The sequence below is a fragment of the Agelaius tricolor genome, unplaced genomic scaffold (assembly GCF_023055355.1).
Source record: "Agelaius tricolor isolate 1412-34295 unplaced genomic scaffold, bAgeTri1.0.p SCAF_5, whole genome shotgun sequence".
Classification (NCBI taxonomy): domain Eukaryota; kingdom Metazoa; phylum Chordata; class Aves; order Passeriformes; family Icteridae; genus Agelaius; species Agelaius tricolor.
The window spans coordinates 51,688,067-51,713,380 of record NW_027269265.1 but is presented as its reverse complement, the minus strand read 5'-3'; the positions used below and the strand labels follow the sequence as shown (position 1 = coordinate 51,713,380).

Here is a 25,314-nt window from a genome sequence, read left to right as displayed (position 1 = left end):
TATTAAATAATCCAATAAAATTGGAGTGATCAAACCCCATGGAAGATGAAGAATGGAACTTCTAGTTGTAGTCTGGTTTTTGATGATAGGATGAATTGAAGTGAGGCTGATTTGCCTGTCAGACTTAAGAATGTTTTGTTTATACATGATTAATTTATAGCTGGTGGACGAAAATTTCCCTATAGTGGAAGGGTAAGTTAACAGGGCAAAGGTAGGAGTATGATGCATTTAGGGTGAGGTTTGAGGAAATAATTTATGTTTTAGGAGCACCAAAATTTAACTTTCATTGTAGTGATCAGGTTATGGAGGTGACATAGTGGAAATCTGTTACCAAGTTGACATGTAAGAGTAAGATTTATGAGTCTGACCATTCATTTCTCTCTTTCTTTAAGATTAGTTATTTAAAATAAAACTGCAACACATTTATAGCAGTGGTGATGTCTTTATCAAGTTACCCAGGAGTATAGTCAAGCACCTTTTAAAATTAGCTACAGTCTGTGCACCGTTAAGGGTGACAAGGCTGACAGGGAACTGATATCTTGCTTCTGGGGTGGAACCAGTTTCCTCAAGAGTGTGGAGTGAGGAAAGGGGCTTTTGGGAAAGGTTGACAGGGATGGTGGTGCTGGGCTTCCCTGGGGCAGGGAGACTGTCCTGCTCCTAGAAGGATGTAGCATGTGTTCTCCTCTTGTGTGCAGAAATAAGAGAGCCCTGCCTGGCCTGGCTTTGTGCTGCTCCCTTCAGGGTGCTAAACTCCCCCAGCCAGCTTGTGTGGCATAGTCACTGCCCTTCCTGGCTCAGGGGGAGAGGTGCCTTCTGTCCTCTCCTACCCCAGCAGCAGGTTTGTGCTGTGGCTGCCAGCATGTGCTCCAAGAAGCTCAGCATCAGGCATTGCTCTTTCCCTTTAAGCAAGTGCCTTCATGTACAGTGTATCTCTTTAAGGAGTGTGTGACCCCTTATTATTGGTGACCCTGTAAACCATTGTGTAATCTGTTGACTATAACATACCATGCCAATTTATTCTTGGTTGGGAAGTCTTGCCAAGGACTTGATGGAATAGCATGATTTTGTCCACTTTATTGTTTTCATTGTGTTTCATAAACATCTAAGACCCTCTGGGAAGAATCACTGGGGCGGCTGGGCCTCCTTTTTTTTTTAATTGCTGGTTAAATAAATGTTGCCAGTTTAAAAAGAATTAAAGTGGTATGCAGGATCTCAGAATGCCTGGAACTGCTAAACACTCATGTTTAGGAAGCAGAACTATTTTTAGTGTAGGGGCATTTAAAGAAATGATACAAGCCCCTTGTGAAGAGGTCACTGTGAAGTACATTGAAGAGTCTGCTTTTAACTGGAAAGTAAACCCAAGTTTCCCACAGCTGAGTGAAGCAAAAGAACCAGATTCATGCTTTTCCTGCTTAACTGAAGAGGGAAAGGATGGGTTTTTTTGTTAGTCTACTGTAATGGAAGTAAGAATGCCCAAATTCTTATCATACAACAACAACAAAAATGCTGGTCTTAATGACACCATCAGCTCTCTGATTTCCTCCAGTGAGTATCTGCAATGGAGATGTAGGACCAAAAGGCATTTGACACTTTTGAAGAGGGGCTGGAAACTGGCAGCTGAGAATATGGTGTGTCCCTTGGGATCTGTGTTTGTGGGAGGTCAAAAGTCCCTTGCATGAATCCATGGTTGCCATTCTTATCTACACCTAAAAGAACAGGGGTAAAACTAGGGAAGAAAAGATAATGTGTGTTGAGAACTCCAGGTGATCTGGGCTCCTAAATCACTTCTGAATATGGGAATATGGGACTGAGGTTGCCAAATAAATTACTGTGATTCCAGAGAAGTCTTTCCTCAGTTCATCTGCCTGAGAAATGGAAGTCCTTGCTTTGGATGGCTTAAGAGAATGTGGTTTAGGTCAAAGTTACCACTGTGTGCTACAAACATCATGTTGTCTATGAGGTCTTGAGTAATGTTTAATGTTACCCAGGCTCCTGCAGGGCAGAGGACCAACATCTGGACTGATCAGACTTTCAAAATGTATGAAATGATAGCAGAGTTGATTTTTGGTCCAAACTTCATTGATGTCTTGTTTAGATTACGAATTGGGGGTTTTTCCTTCTTTTTCTTTTTTTTTTTCTGTTGCTGAGTGCCATGTGTGTTGGTTTTGTCTGTGTGCTGTAAAGTGTGTGCAACTGTTGCTTTTCAGATTTTTTGGTCTGCAGTTGGGATTTAGTTGGCAGTGCAGACAGAGACAAGTTTGGGGAACTGAATCCAAATATTTACATTCTCAATTTGGCCTAGTTTTTGTGCTTGTAAACATTCTTAGTCAAATTGAACTTTGGTGAGGTTATAAGTGGCTTTGCCAAGCCTTGGAGAGTCACACCCTACAAGACCTGAAATTCCCCCTTTTGGGAAGAGTTTTGGAAGTTTTTTGGGTGTACATACATCATCTGAGAGTTAGTACTCATCATTTTTATCCCTTATTCGACTGAAAAATCTTTTCCTGTTTGTTGGGTTTTTTTTCATGTAGAAATGCCTCATGCTGGTGAGCTTTGTCAAGTTAAATGTCATGGAGGAGAAGTCCTGCCCACTTATGATGTCCTGTGCAGATTCCATAAATCCTGTCCAGATTCCATGAATCCTGGTCTCCTATGCTGCCCTAGAGCTCTGCCCTGGTAGAGAGGGGCCATGATGGAGATTCCCCTCTCTCTGTAGCTACCTTTTCCCTGGACCTTGTTGTTTCATTGTGCAGAAGATTTTAAGACTTATTGGAGCAATGGGGATGCTTGCTTATGGAGTTTCAGATTTAAATCCTCTTTTAATTCTTGTAGGCTTTGAGCAGCTGTCAGATTTTACTAGAAACTTTTTATTCACTGAGGACTGAGCCTAAAAGATATGTTCTCCATTAGCAGTTGAACTTTCTGAAGTCAACACTATACAAACTGTAGGGCTAGGAATCAGCTACTACATTAACATGTATTTAACACTTCATGGCCAACCCACCCTCTTGTGTGGGGATTGTGTGTTCATATTTGGGGCTGTTGCTGACAATCAGAGTTAGACAATCAGGATAGTTTAGTTGCAGAGAACTGGAGACTATTCTGGGCTAGAGGTGACTGCAGTGAGTTACAGTAAGAGTTCTTACTCATCAATTGAGGTCTGGAGCTTTGTGTTCTCAGCCAGCCAAGTCTGGCCTGCCTTAGCTTGATCCACAGCGACCATGTTTAGAGCAATGTAACTTGGAGTGTATTCTCAGATAGTTAAAGCTGTTTGGGGAAATGAATGGTCTAATTCCTACAGCCAGTGCTTTTGCTACATTCTGCTGTGAGCTTCTGACGTTGGAGATGGGCTTGGTAGGTTGAGGAACACAGGACAGGAGTAGGTGTTCACTTTTAATGCCACCTTCACCCCTTCTTTGAAGACATGTTTGGTGGAGCTGTGTCTGTAGGCTACAGAGCTGTCAGCTGCTGCAGTGTAGTTGAGAATTCAGTGATCTTTGCAAGTGAAGAAGTCCTGAAGGACTCAGGGAAAGCACAGTGGGTTTCTGTCGGAAGTGCACCCTGTGTGTGTTCACACACACAGGAACGGGATGTTATTCCAGTGTGAGTGTATCTGTCTCCTAATTGCTCTTTAAAATGAAGATGTAAGAATGCTTAATGTGTTAACATTCAGTGTTAGGACTGGTGCCAGCACAGGAAACCAGGTCTTTGAGTTGAAACTTTTAACATTATTCTCTAACTCCCACGTTATTAAAAACAGTCACTGCATAAAGTTTTAAAGCCATAATTCATTTTATCATTTTGATGAGGTTGTCACACTGAATTACTGGTTTGCGTTTTTCCCCTTAGGAAAAAGATTAGTAGTCTTCATAGGACACCCAGTCACAATCACAGGGGACAGATGCTAACTGACTAGCACTGTGCAGAGCACTCTGCTCAGCCTGCTGTTCCAAGTACTAGGGCAGAGACCAAAATTTTTGGGAGGGCTGGCCTGGAAGATCTTGCAAGCCTTCCTCAGCGAGGAGCAGATGTTTCAGACATTGACTCTGCTCATTGTTCTGGGAAGTCCTTCAAGTTAGGAGATGAAGCTGTCTCTTGACATTTTTCCTTTCAACTTGAAGGAGTACAAATAGTTTTTGCAATAGGGGGTGAAATTAATGAGGAGTTCTAATGATTTTGATCCTTTGTCCTGATGAAAACTTCTATCATTTGAAATCACAGGAAAGGGCCTAAAGTCATGTTTCTTTCTATATGGGCACAAAGAAATGGGACATATTGATTGACTCACTGTGTGAAAGTGCTTCTCATTTGGGCTACTAGGATTGTAATGGTTCAAGTTTCCAGTTTGCCTCATATCTTAATCCTGGCTCCAGGCCTACAAAATCCTGTTATCCAGTGTTGTTCAAATGAGCTTTATGAGCCAGGAATATTGTTTTGAATATATGGCAAATGAAGAAAGTGCAAAACCTTACCAAATAATCAGCAAACTCTGATTATTTCCACTGTGAAGTTGCAAATCAGGCTGCAGTTCCATACCACGGCTTGTGTTTTTACTGTCTGCTATATTCCTGCTATATTGTTAACTTAATCTTTAAGCAGAACATCACCTGTGCCACTCAAACTGTATAAGAAATTACTGACTTGAAAGAAAGTTGAGAACAGGATAGGAAAGGAAAAAAAGGGATCATAAGGAAGAGGCATAAAATCATCTGCACCTCCCTGAAGGCTATTTGTAAAGATTTCTTACTTAACAATCTCCAAAACCATAACATAGCATTCAGTTCTCATCAATACAACTCACAGAGCTTTAGGTTAGTGTGCATATTTCTGTTGTTGTTTTATGGATGTATCCATCACCATTTCTGCTGTGGAAATGAGTAAATATTTGGGATCATTTAATTGTACTAAAGGGAAAAACAAGGACAAGCACAGGGAGCTCATGCTGTCTCCTTCTTGTCACCTGTTAGAAAGCCCTTGGGACACTCAGGGGTACTTGCAAGTTTTAATGGCACAATCCTGATTGCGTGGCTTTGTCATTACTCAACCTCAGGATATCTTGCAAGCCTCCCTCCCTGCTTTCACAGGTGCTGTGCTTCAGCTCTTCCCTTCCCAGTGCTAAGGATTGGTGCAGAGGTGTTTGCTGCTGATTGGCCCAGTGTTTATTAGCCTCTGAAGCAGCACTGTTCTTGCTGTTGTAGTTGCAGAGCAGCTGGCAGAGGAGCTGCTCTTTGTCTCCAGAGGTGTCCTCGGGCCTGGGAAGCAAAGGGGGATGTTGCCAGGTGGCAGAGCTACCTTCTCATCCAGTGCCAAGGTGAGCTTGGGATAATCTTCTTTTCCCTGCTCTGCTTTTCCTGTGGCTGCATGACTTGGATAACACAGGTAACTCTCTAGAAAAGATAAATTCAGGAGAGGTAAGGGCTCACAGACTCTTGCCATTTTACCTGTAAGTAAGGCTTCATCTAAATCCTTGTGCTTTGGGGAAGGTTGTCTGTTAGTTCCCAGGGAAATTTTTTTTTTTCTCTTCCTTAATGTTCTGCTTTTCTTCTTTCTCATTTTAGCTCTTAGCTTCCCTCTGAAAGCACTCCAAGCCTAGCAGCTGGGCTGTAATGAACTCTGTGTGTGCCATAATCTCTATTTGTGCTGCTGCTTCCAAGCTGTAGATGGATGGGAGACCTATTTTGTGGATGCCACTTCCACTGTGGCTTGGGATTTGTTAAGCCCTAGAAAGGGGATATGGTGACAAATTCTTCATCCACTTGTGAGCATTGAGGCTTCTTGTCTGTCATAGACAATCTGTGATAGCAGCTACTTGAGCTGCTGGTGACATATCCCTTTGTTTGTCTGTTCTGATATTGACATTTGTAATTAATGGAATGCCAAGAGAGGTATCACACTGCTTTGTGCTGTTAAAGAGCATCACATAAGATTTAATTGTGATTTCAGCTTTAATTCTGGCTTTGTTTGCCATTGGGTTGTCTCCCTGTGAGACAGTTATCTGTGAGCTGGAGAAACCAGCAGAGAAGCTGGTGAAAGTTCAGCTAAGGCTCTGTCTCCCAAACCAAGCAGTGAGAGAACTGTGGAGTTTGCAGTGACAGGCACATGCTCCAGAGAGAATAACAGTGGAAGGTAAAGTTGAGACAAATACACTGCCTGCCTATTCACCTCCAAGAGATTGCATCTGGAGGGGGAAACACTCTGGGATATCTGGCTGAGGGGACCTGTGTGTGTCTTATCTTTTCAGTTGTGTAGATCTTTGTATATTGTGGTATTTCTGGCAACTGAAAAATGACAGGAGATAATACCTAGCTTAAAAGCACAGTCTGTGAGAAAGATGGGAGAAATTTCTTGCTGTTCTGAGTGAAGTCAGCTTCTCTTTTGAAGGTTAATGGTTCACATTCAATCCATTATCATTTTTGTAGTAGAGAGCATTATTATGTACAGACAGTGTGAGACAAATCTGACTGGTTTTTGGCATACTGGTGTTGACCCAGAACTACTGTGGGAAGACTGATGTGATAGAGGAAAGAATCTGGCCTACTCTTAAATCTGGAGAGACAGTAGAATGTTTTGCTCTGTAGAAGTGCAGCCGAGCCACTGGGCTTGGAGGTGTGCTCTGGAAGCAGGATAATTAAGGTAAGTGGCATACTCATGTGATAAATTCAAATATGTAATGTATATTCATGAGCCTATGGATAATGGCTAAAACAGCAGGAATCCAGCCCTGCATAGCCAAGTGCTTTGTCTTGGACTAAAAACTTCCTTTTCCCTTTCCCATGTGCTTTGCAGCAGGGCAGGCTGGCAAGCACATCTGCCTGTCCAGCCCAGACAAACATGTAGTGGGAAGGTCAGCTGGGGTGGAGGCCACACAGAGCAGCTGCTTTGGGCCACATGAATTATCCCAGCAGTGTCTGCTCACCTCTTCCTCACCTGGCACTGTAGTTTTGGCCGCAACTTTTCAAATTGTTTTTGATTCTATTTTTTTATTTTTTTATTAACTTTCACCTCCTAGTTAGGCAAAGAGTTAGGGGCAAGCATGTTAACTTTTTTTTTTTGTGGAGACTTAGGATAACCCTAAATATTGGGGAGTCAGTGAGAGATGTTTTGATTCAGGATTCATTGACATGAATGAGATTTTTTATTTATCTATCTATCTATATATATATATCTATATCTATCTATATATATATATCTATATCTATCTATATATATATATCTATATCTATCTATATATATATCTATATCTATCTATATATATCTATCTATATATATAAGTTTTTGTTTTCAATACACAATGAAGACTTACCTCCATAACTTCTACAGATTGGATGGAGTATTTCTATACTGGGTCTAATGGAAAAAGGTTAATTTCATCTCTAGGCTTTATCATGTGGATTTAAAAAACCTGAATGATGAGGGTCCCTGAATCAAACTAAGATTGGTGTTTTTTTAGGAGTAGGGCAAATGACAATAAAAAGCAGGAGCTGAATTCAGATAGTAGCAGAAAGATGATGAGCTATAGCAACAGGGTAGCATCTTTCATTTGGAATTTTAAAAGCTCTGAACAAAATGGGAACAAATGAATAAAAGGCTGCATCTGACTTTGGTAGATGAGGGAAGCATCAGTGCACATGAGAAGATAATTCTGGGAACAGATAAACCCTTTTTTTTTTTCATTTTCAATGTAAGTCTTAGGAAAATCAGAAATATATTGTGAGGCAAAACATTTTCTTTTGTATTGAAGTACAAGCACGCAGAGTAGTGCTTTTGAGATGACGATATTGATGCTGCCCTTCAGTGCTTCAAATGGTTTCCACCTGCCCCCACAACATAAAATGTGACTCTAAGTGGAGTTACTTTTCTTCAAGAAGTGTATGATCGGGTGGTACGACTATCAGGAAAATGTAGGCTTTTAATACCATTTCTTGTCTGTGTAATCTCAAATATTTTTAATGGGCCATATTTAGACATATGATGTTAATACTTTTTTTTTTCTTGGAAAGGATGAGTTCTTCTTTCTCTACTTATGTCTGATTTTTGAGTCTTAGTCATAACCATTATTTCTGGTTACAAGGAAGCAGTTTTGTGTCTACTATCCCCATCCTGCCCCTCTTTATAAACCTGTGCCATGAGGCAAAGATAGTTTCTGGTACATCAGTGTGCAGCTCAGGTTTACATCTTATGTAGAGTATATTTATCATGGCTATTCAAAATATATTAATCTACCCATTTCTTTTCACAAATATTTCAAACAGTGCTTTCTGTATGTGGATTAAATTAGCCCTTTTTAAGGGATGGAAATAGAGATTTGCTTTGACACACAAGTTATCACAACAGATGTTTCATTTATTGCTAAATTTCATTTTGACCAGGGAATGGAGGCCAAAAGACCCATTCTACCTTCACAGTTTCTGATCTTGATTAGTAAGTCCTCAGCTCTCTATAAAGCCTTGACTAGGTTAGATTCAAATAGAACAAAAAATGCTCTGGCTTTTTATACAACCCTGCTGAGGTTTTCTAAGTCACTTATGATAATTAGAGGCTCATTTTCCATTAAAGTCAGTTTGAACCAAGTACAAAAATCCTCAGTGTGGCTTTGGCCTAATTGTTTAACAATAAAACATCCACATGCTCCTCTTAGAGGGAGCTTGGGACCTTCACATTAGGAATGTGCAAGCAAAAGGCAGCAACCTATTGTTTCAGTGTTTTCCTTGTATTAAAGATACTTCTATGTGTCTGGATATATCTCTGTTGAAACAGAGAAATACCTCTTTCTTAAAACAATTTGGCCCAAAAATACCTGCTTTTCTTCTGTTCCCACATTTGGAAGAACACAGGTTTGCTCTGTAATGTTGGTATTTCTGTACTTTTCTTCCTTTGATTTTTAACCACTCTGGGAATAATCACCCATGAGGAGGAACATGTTGATCTTTTTCCAAAAGAGAATAATTTATTTTTCATAACAACTAAGTACAATGTCTGTGGAAAGAAAGAAAGAAATATGGGTAAAGAGTTACTACCTAGCAAATCTCTTGTCCAGTTGCTGCTTTTTTGCTCATTCATTCAGAAATCCTCCAAGTCATTCCATTACCTGGAATCTCAGTTTCCCTGTGTTCAAGAGTAAGGCACAATTTAATAATAATAATAATAACTGATATCTCCCCATGTGTTCCTGAGATCTGCGCATTAAAGAAGCAAAAGCAACCAGATGTTTATATTTAGCTGTTTTTTCTGACACGTACCTTTGCAGTTTGCTGCATTTCTTTTGGAACCTGGAAAGGTTGTGATGGGCTGAAATTGCCCTCTGAAGGGTGGTGGCAATTTTCCTGCAGAGTTTCAGTGAGCCTGAGCAGTGCATGTGGCTCGGGGAGCTCTGAACCTGTGAAGGCTGAAACTTGTGTTTGTTCTGCGCCGACACCTCTGGTGAGCAAAGAGAAGGTGTTGATGTTGGAAGGAGCTGCAGCCCCGCTCCCTTGCCAAGTATGGGGTGAAGCCCTGAAGGAAGGAATAGCAATGATGTGTGACCCAGCAGAGGGTATTCAAGACTGCTCCCTCCGAGTAGCTGGACCCTCTGAGGCATGTGAGGACTCACCATCTGCCAGCCAGGCACTCTTGTGAGAGGCTCAAACATCCAGGTTTTATAGGCCTGTTAAAGAAGCACTGTGCAAGTTGCTATTTTTCTGTGATGCAGCAGGATTTCTGACTTTTCTTTTTCTCCTCATATTTCCCATTGTCCAGGAACTGTAGCATCTATCAGGTTACACTTTCATTTAAACAGAATGCTACCAATATACTTACAGTTAAACATGCTACATAAATACCTTATTTTACTGCTTTATTAAATGGGTAACAAATCTGTTTGGCAGCCACCTAATAGGAAATGGTGTATAGGTCTCTCTTGCACATTTACTGAGCTCTAAAGTTTTCAGGTTCAGGTTAAATTGGGTTTTGGATATCTCTTTCATTGAAAAAACTTTTCAAATAACCTTATTTCTTTCTCAGTCCTCTGGATTCTGTAGGAACTCTGCTAGTTTTTTATATCTGCTGCCTGTTTGAATTGCCTTGAGTCCCCTGAAGCAAACCTTGTTGCAACTTTTTCAAATTTCACTTTTGTGTAAATGGATTGCATTTGGTCAAATATTTTTAAGTTGCGTACATAAAATACAAAAGGGGGAAGAATAAGCAGGTAAGAGGAGATTTGTTTATATCCTTAGCTGTGCTTTGGTTTTGCTGTATCTTTTTACAGATGTTTGGTACCACAGCCATAGTTTTTCTCCTGTACCCTCTATTGTGGAGGGGATGCAGGTTGGAGAAGTGAACTGTTCTCTTTTCCTCCCCCAGTATTTTTTCTGGTCTTTTTCTACGTTCATGTAGACATTTCCAGAGCTTGGATCACAAGCTGGGTTAGCTGATCTTTCATGACAGTGCTTTATTTTATTTACCAGAAGTTTCTTTCAGTATTATACTACATTTGTTGCTACTCTGCAAACTCTTCTTTCCTTGTAAACTGATGGTGGGAGATAGTTTCTTCAGGAGACCAGGCTGGCTGGCAATTTCTGGCTCAGATGGAGGAAGAAGGAACATTAAAGGGACATGAAGTGCTTTCAACTTGTATGAGAGTGAATGGAGGTGATTTAGTATACTGGCTGCTTGTTTTCCTCAGAGCTCTCCTCTGTCCTAAGGGAGTCCCTCCTGCAGAGTCTCCTTGGTTTAGGCAGTTTGTGACCTACCCCTGGCCCCACAGCTGCTCCATCCTCGGGCAGTTTGGGCATGTCTTTACAGTGGGCCAAATGCCAATTGCATATTTGGGACTGAAACCCCATGTGGGTTTCTTTTTCTTTTTTTTCTTTTTTTAAGCCAGAAAAAGCCATCATGAAAATGTGTCTGTTTTTTGTATTTTGCAAAGGATGTTGTTCACAGTAAGGGCAATGGAAGTCTAAGCCTTGAACTGCATTTTGCTGAGGTAACGCAAGTATTTGAGTGCATGCAAACAGCATGATACTGTTTCTTAGAAGAGGATTGTGAGTAATCATAAAAACTCCCAACAAGGTGAAAGTGCACTTAGGCCTTTCCAGTGGTTTTGTTTCCTATTTGGAAACCTGATCCATTGATTGTTTTCTCTACTGTGCTTAGTGCAACAGCAAGTGAACTGTAAGCAGGGGCAAGTATCTGTTTTTCCCTAGCTGATACTTAACAAGATCAGATTCTATATCCCTCTGTAAGGCTGAGTGATGCCCAGTTTGTGCCACCTGGGACTGTAGTTGTAAAGAAATCAATGCCTTTAATACACTGGATTTCTGCTCCATTTGTTTAGAAAGCTGCTCCTGGGGGCTGGCTGCACAGTGAGGATTGTGCTCCTGGCTGGAATTTGCCATGCCCACCTACAGTGTCCTTCCTTACTCTTAGACTGAATGTCAGTCTTTTCTGCAATGTTGTTTGAAAGACTAGTGAAGGAAAGTAGCCTGTACCCTGCTTCTCAGGGTATTCCCTACTCCACCTAATGTAAAAAGATGAAAATATCCCAGTATGATAGTGTGTTATCCTTGATTGGAGAAGCAGGATGACATTTTCCAGCAGCCTTGGAAGCAGAGTGGAATCTGCCGTTGAATAGGACTGTGGCTTTGGCAAAGCAAAGTGTGTGATATGAGACTGGGTTTTGTCTCTAAAGTCCTCTAAAACATTCTGACTAAACAGTTTCTCCTAGGCTAGACAGACTGGGAAAGGCTCAGTCTGTGGGCAGGAGACCTCCCCAGAGCCTGCTTGGTTCTGTGATTCAGTTCATGGTATCTGTCCCCTGACCAGAGAAGATGTGTGCCAGTGGTCCAGCAAGGAGCTGAGGGCACAATCCTCTTGGACATTGTGGTTTTCAAATGAGATCTGGATCAGGTGCTGGGCTTAACACTTGTGCCTGTCTGCCTGAGGAGTTATTGCATCTCTTGGATCTAAGCAGTTGTTCAAGGCACCCTGAGCTCACCAAAGTGTAATAATGATTGCCCTGCAACATTAAAGTGTCCTCTAAAGATAACACAAGACCAGCCTACCAACACTGTTAAACAATCACAAACAGAACAGATTAAGTTGGGCACTAAATCAAACCAGGAAAACCCTCCCTTCTACCCTTACCAACCCCTACAAAGATTTGTTGCTTTTGACTCCTCCTTGGAAGATTACCAAATTTGGAAATGTGAGCTATTTCTGACCAGTTTGGCATCAAGAATAGGGTGCTATTTAAGTACTTTTATTTTATTTTGCTTTACTGTACTTTTGCCTCCAAAAACTTCCCCTCTTGCTCTAAATGGATACAGCAATATTTTGTCCTTTGTGCCCTCTATGCTTCTGTGGCTTTGCACTGTTAAATGAGTATTATGTTTTGCTCCAGAAACAGCTGTATTCTAGATGAAGCAATTTGAGTGAGTGCCCAATTTTCACTATTTATTTTTCAAAGGTGTTGCAAGGTTACTAATTGTTTAATGACTTGAAATTCTTCCTTGAGAAATAGCCTATGACTTGAAGCAATGTTTAAGTCAATGAAGGCATAAAGATGTTGCCTATATGAATTTTGAAGTCTTTAGCTCATATTTGTGTTGGTAATAATACCTAACTCTGATACAGAACTTTCAGTGCAATTCTCCAGAGTGCTTTGCAAAGCTGGAGGGAGCCATTACTAGGGCTAATTAAAAGGTTTTGATTCAATGAAACATTATTAAAATATGCTGTTTTGCTTGCGCTGAACACTTTCTGGAATTCATTTGATGCTAGGAGAACTTCCTGAGGAGCCAGAGTGGGCTAAAGACCTAACTGAAACAGAGACAAACCCTGCAACTGCTTTCTATGGGAGAATGGACATATCAGCACAATTGGCCGATATGATTGTGCAATATCAAGTTTTTTGGTTTCATTCAAACATGAAATAAAAGCAAGGAATGACACTGTGGATATTGTAATGTCCTTGAATAATTTTAGGCAGTATCTCCATTTTGTAGGTTAAGAAATCAAAGTGGAGGAAAATAAAATTACTTACATGACTTGAATTCCCCAATATGCCAAAGATGGAGCTGGGGCTTTGAGTCTTCTGGCCACAAAGCTGCCTCTGATGCTTCACCATAGTTTAACAAGGCACTTGCTTTACCACTTTTGCATAAAACCCATTATTTCCAGAAATTAAAGTTCCAAGCAAAGTGAAATGTGTAGATAAGTAGTAACAGTGAATTTCTCCTGGTCAAAGAAAAGGGAAGCTCGGTCTACCTTTAGTGTTAAGTGCTTATGCTGCAAATGAGAACAAAGCATTCAGTGTTTCACTGCTGATATATTGCAGTGAGCATGGAGCTTCTTGGAGTTTGGGAGCGGAAATGGTACTGGAATCGATTTCCTCACAGTTATAGAAAAATAAAATTAATTCCTGCTGTTTATCAGTGTCTCCAACAACATACCTGTTATGACATCATAGAATAGATGACAAAAGAATAGTGAGATATACCTGTGGCAAGGTGGATTTCAGCTAGAAATTTTTGAAGGTAATAGATCCAGACAAGTACTGCTGTGCTGCCTCACTCTTTGAGGTCATCCTGAAGACAATGCTTACTCTGCATCACTTTGCTGTTGGGAAGTGAAAGGAAGGTACTGCCCTCGAGTCAGAAAAGGCCGTCCTCCAGCAGAAGGGAGAGATTCAATGCCCCATTTATTGTCTTGACATTTTGTTTTATTGTTCCAGTTTGCAGAGCAGTCTCCAGAGGTTTCTAAAGTATGCATGAATAAGAGCGAGAAATGAACTCTTAGTTTCTTTTGGGAATTTTAGCTTGGAGACAGGCTTGTCTATTTAAACACATCTCTTGCTCCTATTGGCTTTGGCAAGAATCTGGGTGGCACAGTACCCTCCTACTTCATCTTCTAATTTTTCTCTATACCTACCTTTATTGTTCATGCTATGTTGTTTGTTAACAGGTTTTAGTTCTCCTCAGATTTTTTTTTCATTGAATGTCCTTTATTACCTTTATTCATATTCCAGTGTAGTCTACAACCACCAGCTGGTGATTGAAGCCAGATTTTTCAGTCTTTCTACATGCATGAACTGTGTCTGTAAGCAGTATCAAAGATCCCTTTTTGATGTAAAAAATGCGGATATAAGAAGTGGACAAGAAGAAGAGAAATATGTTAGTTTTGATTCATTTATTGGTAGTATACTAAACAGAGGTCAAAGATATCACCCACAAAAAATTCTCAGAGGTTGTAGGGTGACTGGGGTATAAGTAGATTTATGCAGCCTTGGTCTTGAAAAATTATGTATGGGAATCTTCATCACATATGGGAGAGAAGTTATGTTTATATCCCAGAATATAAATGAGATGCTAACTGGAACAGCTTTGTAGTGTGGAATGCCTCTCTTTCCTTCACAGCTTTACATAGTTCAGTGCTTCCCCTTCTTCATGTCCTCATGCCTATGGAATGCAGACAAATAGCTGGAAAAGGTTTGTCTTAGTGCTGTTGGGTCATTAAGGTTCTTGGCCAAAACGTATCCCTGACCTCCCTGGTCAGAGGAAATGTCATCAATGGCAATGGTTTCACTGAGACTTTAGCTGGAGTGTCTCAGCTGTTGTGGATGAGGTCTGAGGGTGCTGAAGGGGATGGATCAAAACCTGCTATAACTCTTGGTAAGTGTGTGTCTGGTGAAAACCTTTATGCCTCATTTCTTGCAAGGAGAATGCCTGCAGACAGTACTGAGAGGCATTCCTCAGGTGTCCATGTTTTTGTAAGACTTCAGGACACTTCTCATCAAAATCCCAGTAACAGAGGGTCTGTTGGCCTCTCCAGCTGCAGAAATTGAGCTCGTAGAAGGATCTGGGCATCAATTCACAATTGATGTGTTATTAGCACTGAACTGATTGCATCACAAATTTGAAAGCAAACTGCTTCCGACAAATCTATGTGCATGGACATGAGGCATTTTCATTTTTTTCCATAGAGGAGCAATCAGCACAGCTTTCTGCTGCACAGCTCATGCCTCCAGCAAGCTTTCTCTGAACTGGAGCTGCCTGCAGCCTTGCAGCACAAATGGATCTGAGCAGTGTGGTCTGAGAAAATGCTTATGCAAAACACTGGAAATGTTGTCAGGCTGGCATCAGGAGGAATGGTAATACCTGAGCAAGGAGAAGCAAGAGCCAAATTCTAGGATCTTGAAATCCAGCCAGCAAATTGGAATTTTGTAGGAAGCAATACCAAAATATTGTGGAATATTCTATATTTTTCTTGCAGTACAGACAGCTGTTTCTATATATCTGAATATAATCAAATACTCTGAATAGACCCTAGAATAGTTTAGGTTGGAAAAGGCCTCTAAGATCAGTGACTCCAACTGTTAACCCGGCACTGCCAAGTCCACCATTAAACTGTGTCCCTATGTGCCACATCCTCATGGCTTTTAAAATACCTCCAGGAATGGTGATTCAACCACTTCCCTGGCAGCCCTGACTAGTGCTTGACACCGTTTTGGTGGAGAAGTTTTTCCTTATACCCAAACTTAACCTCTCCTGGTGCAAGTTGAGGCTGTTTTCTCTCATCCTGTCTGTTCTTACCTGGGAGAAGAAACCCACCCCCACCTTGCTACAACCTCCTTTCAGGTGGCTGTAGAGGAGTGGACCTTGTACATCTTCATTAAGAAAGGTCACACCAAAGCACTTGATCATGTGGAAAATGGAATATCCTGACTGTATATAACCTGAGCCCTCAGTAGATATTCCTGTGATGCTGGGAATCCTTTCCCATTGTCCCTCTGAGGAACATGAGCAATTGAAGAACATGCACCTTAAATGCAGATCAATGTGCAAATCACATCTGTTATTTGACATTGCAATGCTTTGCCCTTTCTGATAAAGAGCCATACATGGGGAGTTGACATAATCTTCCTCAAATCATTAGTAACTGATTAGTTTCAGATAAAGTTTATTTTCTTGCCATTATTGTTGTTCTTAGTCCCAGCCTTTCCTGTTTTGTGACCCTTGTGGGAAGGTTAGGTCTCGTGATGGGGCCAGGCAAATTTTGCCACATCCAGAAACCTAATGATTTAAACTTCTGGACTCAGTTCCAAATGACCTGTGTTCCCATAAGGCTTGTGCTCATTGCTGAGCATTTTTTTATGTATTTTCTTTATTATATTAAAATTTTTTATGTAGTCACTGTTATGTACAAGTACCTGCAGAACTGAATGTCTTTTGGGGAAGCCGAATTTTGGTTTTTTGAGCAAGCATGCAGTATTGAAACAGAGCAATGCAGACAATGTTAGAGCCCTAAAGTTGTCCTTAGGGAGAGAACATACAGGATCTCTCTTCTTCCTCCAGGTTTCCCTCCTGGAAACCTGGACTACCTGTGGGACTCCCAGGACACACATTGCAACCCACTTTTGCTCTTTATTATCTCATACTGTCCTTGCACATGGTCTCAGATATGAATGTGACTTTTGTAGGCATCTGTACCTGAATAACCACCAAAGGCTGAAGGGCAAAGCCCCCTTTTTAACTTCAGGGGAGTAAAAACCCCAAACACAATCTCTCCCTGCCAAACCCCTAGTCCTCCCTGCAAAAAAAAATATTTCCAGAATATATAGGCAGTGATACTACAAGAGCTTTTGGTTGGTTATTTACAGACAACACTGTTTGGGGTGGGGTATGGGTGGAATCATACAATGCAGGTAGATGATTTAGAAATTAGACAGCTGTATGTAAAATGGCATCTCTCCCAAAACAAAATAATCTGTCTCCAGAAATTCTATCTTGGTTTGCTGGTAGCATATAGCATAGGATGTCACCTATGAAGATGCCTATAGATTTGTTACCATTTTGAAAAAAAGCCCAGATTTGAAACTTGCCTGTGTAATTTCTCTGTTGATCATACACTTCATTTTTGGTTGTATTAGTTTTACACATCACTGTGCCACTTTGTAGAACCTGCAATAACTTCTAAAGTTCATACAGTGCAGCTGTTCTTGGTGTCTGTCCTTAGTGGAGATCAGCTCTCTTGATTTCTGTCTCTACCTATGAACAGGAAAGAGAGAAAAAGGTTTGTTTATTTGTTTTGTTTGAAAGGATGATATGCAAAGAGGAGAAGTGACTCTCCAAGACCAAAAATAAAACAGTACCAAAACTGGACTCCAGTTTTCTTCCAGTGCCTCCAGCCTGCGCTCCCAACAGGCAGAGAGTAAGGTGAGGCCAGAGTACTCACAAGGATTGCTGCATATCCTGAGGAAAACTCTCTGGTGCAGTTCTAGTTTTGCTGTGGGGCTGTAAGGATGCTCCCTGCCACATTGCATTTAACGCAAATGGCAGAAGCTTTTGAAATTTTGTTTCTGTGGGAATAAAAAAGTTATTTTAAGGTTTTGTTTTTACCTCAGGCTAGCTAGGAAAGTCTGGATAGCTGAGAACCTTGCTGTGTGTGAATAATTGACTTTATCCATCAGCCCTTTTTGTGAGCAGGAAATAGTGTGTTTCTGTGATGCATTATTTCTGTTTGAAGAGAGATGATTGCTTGCAAAGGTGCCTTTCCTGTTCATGCATCTGATTGTATAAGCAGGGATGTTTTGAACTCTGTCTGAACCAGATCAGTATCTTACCCTGGAATTAATCACCAGGAAAACCAGTGACCCAGTTTCCCAAACCTGCTTTGATACAGGTTAGCTGCTACTTCTTCAGATTTTCCATGGGTCAAAACCAAGGTGTTGAATCCCTCTGAAAAGGTGTTCTGATATTTCTCCTTCCTCCAAAATTCCCCTTTAATGCCAGCCCCTGGCTATCATGTGTTGCTTGTCCTAATCATGCTCCAGGGTCTGTCAAGCCAGAGAGGGTGACCAGCAAAGGAGAATGGTAAATAACATGTGCCATGGGGTGCATGTCGCTGTCAGGGAGCAGAGAGCAAAGGCTGGACCATGAGAAAGGATGAGCCAGGAGCTGAGGGTGACCCCTGCACAGGTAGGACAATGCCCTCACTGACCTCAGCTAAGTCCCATAGTGCCCAATTGGGACAGCTTGGTGACAGTGACAGATGTTACTGATGGCCCAGTGCTCACTGTGTAGATGAAGAGGGCAGAGCTGGGACCAAGCTAAATCCATGCAGCAAGTCAGGCCCAGCAAGGATGGGGCTGGGGGTGGTCAAACCTGCAGCATGGCTGAGCCTGAGCTTATCCCAGGCTTGTGGTCCCTTGGGCAGTGGCTTTGGGGGTGCAAGTCCCAGGTCTGGCTGGACAGGGCATTTAAGGGTTGTTGGTGCACTTGGGGCCCTGACAACTGCTCTGATGTGGGCCAAGCACTGACATAATGAATGGCACATGTTATTTACTATGTAGGAATTTCTTCTGGGCTCTGTGAGACAGCTCAGTGACTGAAGTGCTACTGAGCATGAGTAAGGATCAGTAGGGCTTCCTTTCTGGAGGCCAAATGGTGAGTTATAAGTATACCCCAGGGCAAAGCAAGGAAGGGTCTAACATTTCACTTTCTGAAGAACAGACTGAGAAAGTGGTTGAATCTTGATGGGCTGGGGCTCCTGCTTGTTGATGTCCCAGGGTAAAGCTGAGGTGGGCAGTTGTGTGCTGAAGAGAGGGACATTTTTGTGTTCATGAAGAATTTAGGTGAATGTAATTTTCTCCATATTTCTAGCCTAAGACTCTCATGGCCAGTTTGTGTCTAATTTTTCTCTGTGTTGGTGAGAAGAAAATGAACACAGTGAGTGCAGCAAATAAGGTCTGTCTTGAGGGCTTGTGGAAAAAGCTGGCTGAGCAGGTCACTCTCCTGGCCTTGCAGCAGTAGGGTGGTGACTCAACACTTGCCTGAAAATACTCAGTGCAGTTCTGATGTCCTTTATAATGAAGGAATGTGAGTCTGGCCTCAAGCTTGAGAAGCCTGTGGAAAGGCCCATGTTGACTTCAGTGGTCTCGAGAATGAAGCTGTGCAAGGTTTGCACAGAGCTGGCGCCAGATGCGCCTCCCACCCACAGCTCCAGCAATGAACATGTGTGCACAAGGTCGCTGCAATTATGAGAGAGTTCAAAGGGAGCTCTGCATCCAAGGAGAAACATTCACAGGCTGATCTGTGCCTCAACAATGCACTTCCACACAGCAGCCATCCATAGCAAGGGAACATCAGACTCACCCTGTCCCCCAGGGCTGAGCTGTACATGTGCTCTCTGGGAGACGAAGTTACTGCATGTGAGGTTCACAAAATAAACATGCAGGAAAGTCCTGCAGCTTGCTTGCTTGCAGTTTGATCTGTAAGAAAGGTCTGTGGTAGCATGTGTTTTTGCTGTCAACACAGGTATTTTTGGGGAGTGAGGCTGAAGTGTAGGCAGCACGTAATGATTCATGTGGAAACAGTAATTGCAGAAGTTGCTGTGGAGGGGGTTACAAGAAGAGCTAGTGAATGAGAAGAAGGTGTTCTTAACTATCATGGCCTCTTGAGATAAGCCTGGTGTGCAGATGAATGTGCTGATAATGTGCACATGAATATGCTGATATTTGCTCCAGGAAAATACTGGAAAGTTTGATGGTGTGAAACCTCCTACCCTGGGTTAGTGGATCTCATCTAAGTTCTTGTTTTCCACCTCCAGAAGTGCCATTTTTTTGGGTATGAATCCCTCTGGTGGAGCAGGGAAGAGTTGACCTTCGTTAGGTAGGATGTGGTGGGTTTGTCACATCCTTGAATCCCTGTAGGGACACTAGAGCTCTGTCAAACATGGTGCCTGCATCCTGCAAGAAGCAACAATCAGCTTTCACATAGAGAGACAGAGCTATAATTGAAACACCAGATGGTTATCAAATATCTCTTGTTTGTGTCATCAGAGGTAGCATTGCTCACATTGGGCCAGAGTGTGCTGATCTGACGCTCCAGTATTCAATTTCCAGACTGGTTTATTTCTCGCCTCTTCATCTTTACACATCCTGTAAGGCTGCCATGTTGTGGTCCAGGTGCTGCTGTGTTTTGCTGGCAGGTGAAGCAGATCTTGTCTGCTCTGTCTACAGTTACAGTGACTAAGGAATTTTAAAGTAAGACCTAGAAGTGTTGTCACCAAAGTGCTCTTACCCAATGTTATTGTGTGGAAGACAGTGGGTGGCAAATGCAAAAGAAAAAAAATCAACCATTTTTCTTCCTTACTCTTGTCAATTCTGCCAATTTTAATGTAGGATTTTTTTTTCCTACCTTCTTTTAAGGCCAGAGTTCCTGGAGCTAAGTGACTATCAGAAATCTTTACCCTCTCTGGCTTTTGTAGCTACACAGGAAAGCTTTAAAACATGAGTCCCAGAGGCTTGAGATCTGTAATCCTAATGGGAGGAGTACCACTTTTATTTATTCCTAAAATTCTGAGATTTGTTTAGGTTATCTCACAGCATCTAAGTGATTTATTTCAAGGCATAAAGTACTTAAACCCAGTAAAGTGAATTTTGTCTTATTTTCACTCTCCACTTGTTGTGTGGTGTTGGAGGGAGAGCAGGAGATGGGTCTGTGACTCAGTCCCTCTCCCAGCCAGCTGAGAGGTGTGACAGGAGAAAATTGTGTCTACCTGGAGTGGTCAGAGATTTTGTTCCCTGAAGGGAAAGGAACTGGCACTTTGCTCAGGGCTGGGGTGAAGAGAGAACTTTCATTATTATCTTTTACATTGCGGAGTATTGGTAAGGGATGGACAAAACCACACTTTTTTCTTACTTATTATTTACAGCACTGTTACTTCCCTCCTGATGTCACTGGAAATATCTTTAATTGCTGTAACCTCCAAGCATGGCCAGAGGTCAATGAGAAGAGAATCTAGGACTCCAGAATTCCAGCTTTGTGTAAATAAACAAATATTTTGGTAAATCCCTGAGAATGGAAGCTGGGGGACATGACACGACAAGCAAACCCATCAAAAATATGCTTCTTGTTGCTTGTTTTGTATTTAGTTTTATTAGCAGACTGAATTTTCCAAGCAGGAGGATTGCACATACTCTATGCAATTTGTCTGAAAAGGACTTTCTCTAGAAAGCTGGGAGAAAGGGAACAGGAGGAAAGGAATAACTTTTTAGAGGCATTCTCCTACGGCTTTTTTCTTTCATTTAAAAAGAGATGCTGTCTCATAAGCTAGAAGCTTTCTCCTGCATCAGGATACTACAGTCTTACGGCCATGCTCTCTGTTTTGCTCCCATTTCAGGAACTGCACTGAAGGTGAGCAGGGCTTTTTTCAACCCAGGCACTCTTCTCCTGTAACACCTGCATTTCAGAGCAGAGCTTTGCAGGAAATCAGATGTGATTGTGCATTGAAATTTTTTATCTTCCTGCCAGCCACACAGATGAGGGTAATTTGCTTCCAAAGGTTTTAATTGGGAAGAAAGCATTTTGAGGTTTGATTGGTCCTTGGCACCTTTCACTGCCTATCCAGGTCTATGCAAACAGGTTGAAAACACTGAACCATTAAAAAAATTAATTGATCCAACCCTCCACCAACCCTTCCAGGATTTGAAGTTCCACAGAAACTCACCTGTTGATTCTGACAGCATGGCATGTGGGAGGAAGGTCTCCTTAGCATCAATGATAACCAAATTGAGTGGGGAGCAGCTAGTCACTCTGCTGTATGATTTTTGGGTGTCCTATGACTTGACTGCACTGTTGCAGCTTTAAAACTGGGCAGATTCCCAGGCTCCTGTATATATTTAAATATAGCTGTATGCTCCTGATCAGCTTGGGAGCCCAGTGCTGGTGTGGTGTCTGTGTTTTTGTGGACACATTAAGGACAGGAGCAATCATTCACCTTCAAGTGTCTGTGGATGGAGTTTCTTATCAGTTATTTCAGCTCCTGACTAGCAGGTGCAAGCAGGTACTTGTTCATCTAAAACTCTGGCTAAATGAACTGTGCCTTGAAAGCTACATACTCCGCTTAGTGAAGCAGCCTCTGTTGGGTAGATGCTGTGCTTTTGTACGACTAGCCCAATTTACCTTGTACTACCTTAAATGTACAAGCTTAAACCTATAATTGCCTAATATGTGTTTGCTTTGTTTTAAAAAGGTTTTACAGGGCATAATTTGTTTCCTTGATGATCTCAGTGTGAAGGTAGTGGTTACAACTCTATAAGGCATCAGAGGAGCGTTAATCATCTGCAAATGGTAACAATCTGGTTATTCTAACCTGTATCTTTATGATAACCTACGTATTAGGTAAACACATGTTATAACCCTGCACTGAGGCATTGAGATGCTCATGTGACTTTGGGTAAGTCAGTGGTACTAGGATAAAATGAAACTTAGGGTTTGGAAGGTCTTAATCTGTCCATGCTGTCACTGGCTGACCCCTGGCTCTGAGCTTGCCTCCAGGTGACCTTTCTAACTGAGGATTGCAGAATCTTTTTCTTCTGACATCTACCAGTTTTTATTTTGAGGAAAAGAGGCAGAAAATCAGGACAGTTAAAAATAAGTTAAATAAAGCATTGTCAGGAACCAGAATGGCTTTACTTTGCCAGGGGAGAATCATACTTCACATGTGAATGATCTTCTTTTGACCTAAACTTAAACCATGAGTTCGGGGAACTGCCATTTATAGAATTGGTTAGGCCTGTAATTCACTGTGTGAATAACAGGATGGTCTGAAAGAGAAAACAAAGATCCTTACTTCTCAACAATGAACAGAATAAAGACTATCAAATTCTCTTGGGTTTTCTTGTTGTTACTTGTGCTTTTTTGGCTTGTTTTTTTTTCATGAAGAAGAATTGGTGGGGTTTCAGAAATACATTCAATCAGTGCAAACCATTTCCTATTGTGGCTGACAGCTGTTCTGTGTTTCAGATGACAGGCACAGCAACACTTCTTAAGAAACAATTGCTTGCAAAGAACAGATGAGTCTGAGATTATGGTTAAGGGAGAATGCACCCCCATAAATTACTGCATTATTATATATCAAGAATACTTTTGTAATCTGTCATTGAAGCAACCGTTGAGTGGGACTGTGCATCCCACACTTGAAAATGGTCCCAGCTCAGCCAAATACTTGAGCATGTGCTTGAAAGCTGAGCATTAACTTCAGCAGCTTGCCTAAGGGCTGACTCAGGTTCTGTGCTGGTCTGGAAGGCTGATGGAATTCTCACAACAGCTCTCATGTGGTGTTTCTTCTGGTGAGAGGAGACAGCAATATTTGTGTGCTTCCTGTGCTTGTGAAGAACAGTGATCACGCCTTCTTTTGCAAAGTTTATTAGCTGGCTGGACCACTGGGGAGGTGGGTGGGTGACATCCACTGGGGTGGTGTTGATCCTGGGTGGGTTGGGCTGTGAGCTGCTCAAAGCTCACCTGTTGTGAGATACGGAGTTTCATGACACAGGGAGCAAAATTGACATGGACCAAACAACTGATGTTAATTGGTGTAGCTGCCTCCCATTAAGGAAGGAAAGCCAAATCAAAAGATTTGGTTGGTCAGATTTGCAGATGATTGCTCAGGGTTGACTAATGCTCTTGGTTTTCTGTGCCACCATCCTGACTTCTGTAGCATGTGGCTATGCCTTAGTCATGATGTCTCACCCTGAATAGGACAAGATGTGGTATTACTGTGCTGGGTATGGATATTCCCATAATGATGTTATTTTTTCCCTTCACAATAATTTTTATAGTTTCCTTTTTTTTTTTAAAGACAGCACTAATTCAGTCTCAGGACATTGATGATGAATTGATGTATCAGAAAGTTACTGTGTCAGGTAAGCAGCTGGTCAAGTGCAGTTGTAGGGTAGGAGATGGGCTGTAACCTCTTGAGCACATCCTGGCTCAGTTTTTGTACAGATTGCTGAGAGATCAAATTCACCATGCTCATTTATTCCTTCTGTATTGATTCAGATTTCTAAAGTGAAGATAGTTCAATGCAGAGATAATAACATGAAAACAAGTCTGACAGACATTTTGTCATTTTTGGCAAAAGTAAATAACGAGTTTGCAGAGCTGTGCAGCCCTGCCTTTGTGTTTGGAGAGTGCACATGATTTACTGCAGGAATCAGTTTGGCGCAGCATAGCTGTGCCGATTCAGCAGGACCTACCATTATCTTGTCATGTTTTTTAGCAAATTGACTTTTACAAGGCAGCAATTCAAAAACATGAAAGAGAAATGTGCTGAGCAACCCATCCCTTCTTGTCCCCCCATCCAGTGTGTGCTGGCAAATCTGCCACAGTTGTGCCCAGGGGCACGATGATGCTCGGCTCCTCGCTCGCTCGCAGGCTTTGGGTGTTCCATGTACGTGAGCTGGTGTGGGTCTTGATTTTATTATTGTGTTCTCAAGCTCCCAAGTTGCTGACTTTTCAGCTAAGTGCAACAGTTCACACATGGCTCTCTGTTGTGCTTCGCTTTACACTTAATAGGATTTTAGTGGTACAGCAGGAGTAACAAAAGCACCGCTAGCAACATTTTGTAAATCTCACTGCTTTTCAGCTCTGCTCACCCACAGCTTGCAGTCTCCCATGGACAGGGAGAAATGGGCAGAAAGCAGCAAGGTTCCCGGGCTTGTCCTGACTAGCACTGCCTTTCACTGCCCCTGAAGATCGTGTTGAACTAGAGGCATTGCTGGTCTCACCCTGAAGGACATTTTTGGTGTTTTTAAAGCACCTCTCTATTCTAGTCTTAACACCGAAGTAGCTGTAGACACAGTATTTCTGCATTCTTATATGACTGGCAAAGGTGTATGGATTGTGTTTATTTTTAAGGTGTTAATTTAAAATCTGTAAAACTTTCCTACCTTCTGGCAATTTGGGATGTTCAGCTCCATCTATGCCTCAGCAAATTTAATAACATCTTTGTATATTACCATTGGGAGATGGCTATCTTGGAGACCTAATCTGTGGATGTGCCCAAGGGTGAAAAAAGAGCAAAAAAGCAAGATTGAGAGGAGGGGAGATGGGAGAAGGAGCTTTCTTTGTTTGCGCAGGTTTTTTGAATGGATAATGTGTGGGATGAGTAGGGGCAGAGATGCTCCAAGAGCACTCTGAGATAACAAAACAGCTTGTTTAGCTAACCAGGATGGAAATGACAACCCATCCTTTTGTCTTGCTCTCCTGCAAACTAACCAGTGCTCAAGCAGCACTCTTCATGCTTGGGGCAGGACTGTGCACAGTTCCTTTTCTGTTCCTTTGAGTTTTGAGATGACACTGCAGAGCTAGTGGGGTTTTCCCTCCTGAGCGTAGCAGCTTCTGGCTGGAGGCTGATGACACTGCCAGCTCCTCGTGTTTGGACAGGTCCTCTGGCACCAGTGTGTGCCTGTGTGTCACCACACTCCATGAACCTGCTCCACAAACCCTGTCTCAAGCCACAGTGCTCTTTGTCTTGAAGGCATGACTATTTCCTCAA

The 25,314-nt window shown here is 41.9% G+C and overlaps 1 protein-coding gene across 2 annotated transcripts in view; it reads left to right on the top strand.

Annotated features, from left to right (window-relative positions):
- The window catches only part of DENND2B (DENN domain containing 2B), a 153,660-nt gene that overhangs the window by 1,269 nt on the left and 127,077 nt on the right, over window positions 1-25,314 (top strand). The gene's annotated exons all lie outside the window — the stretch shown is intronic.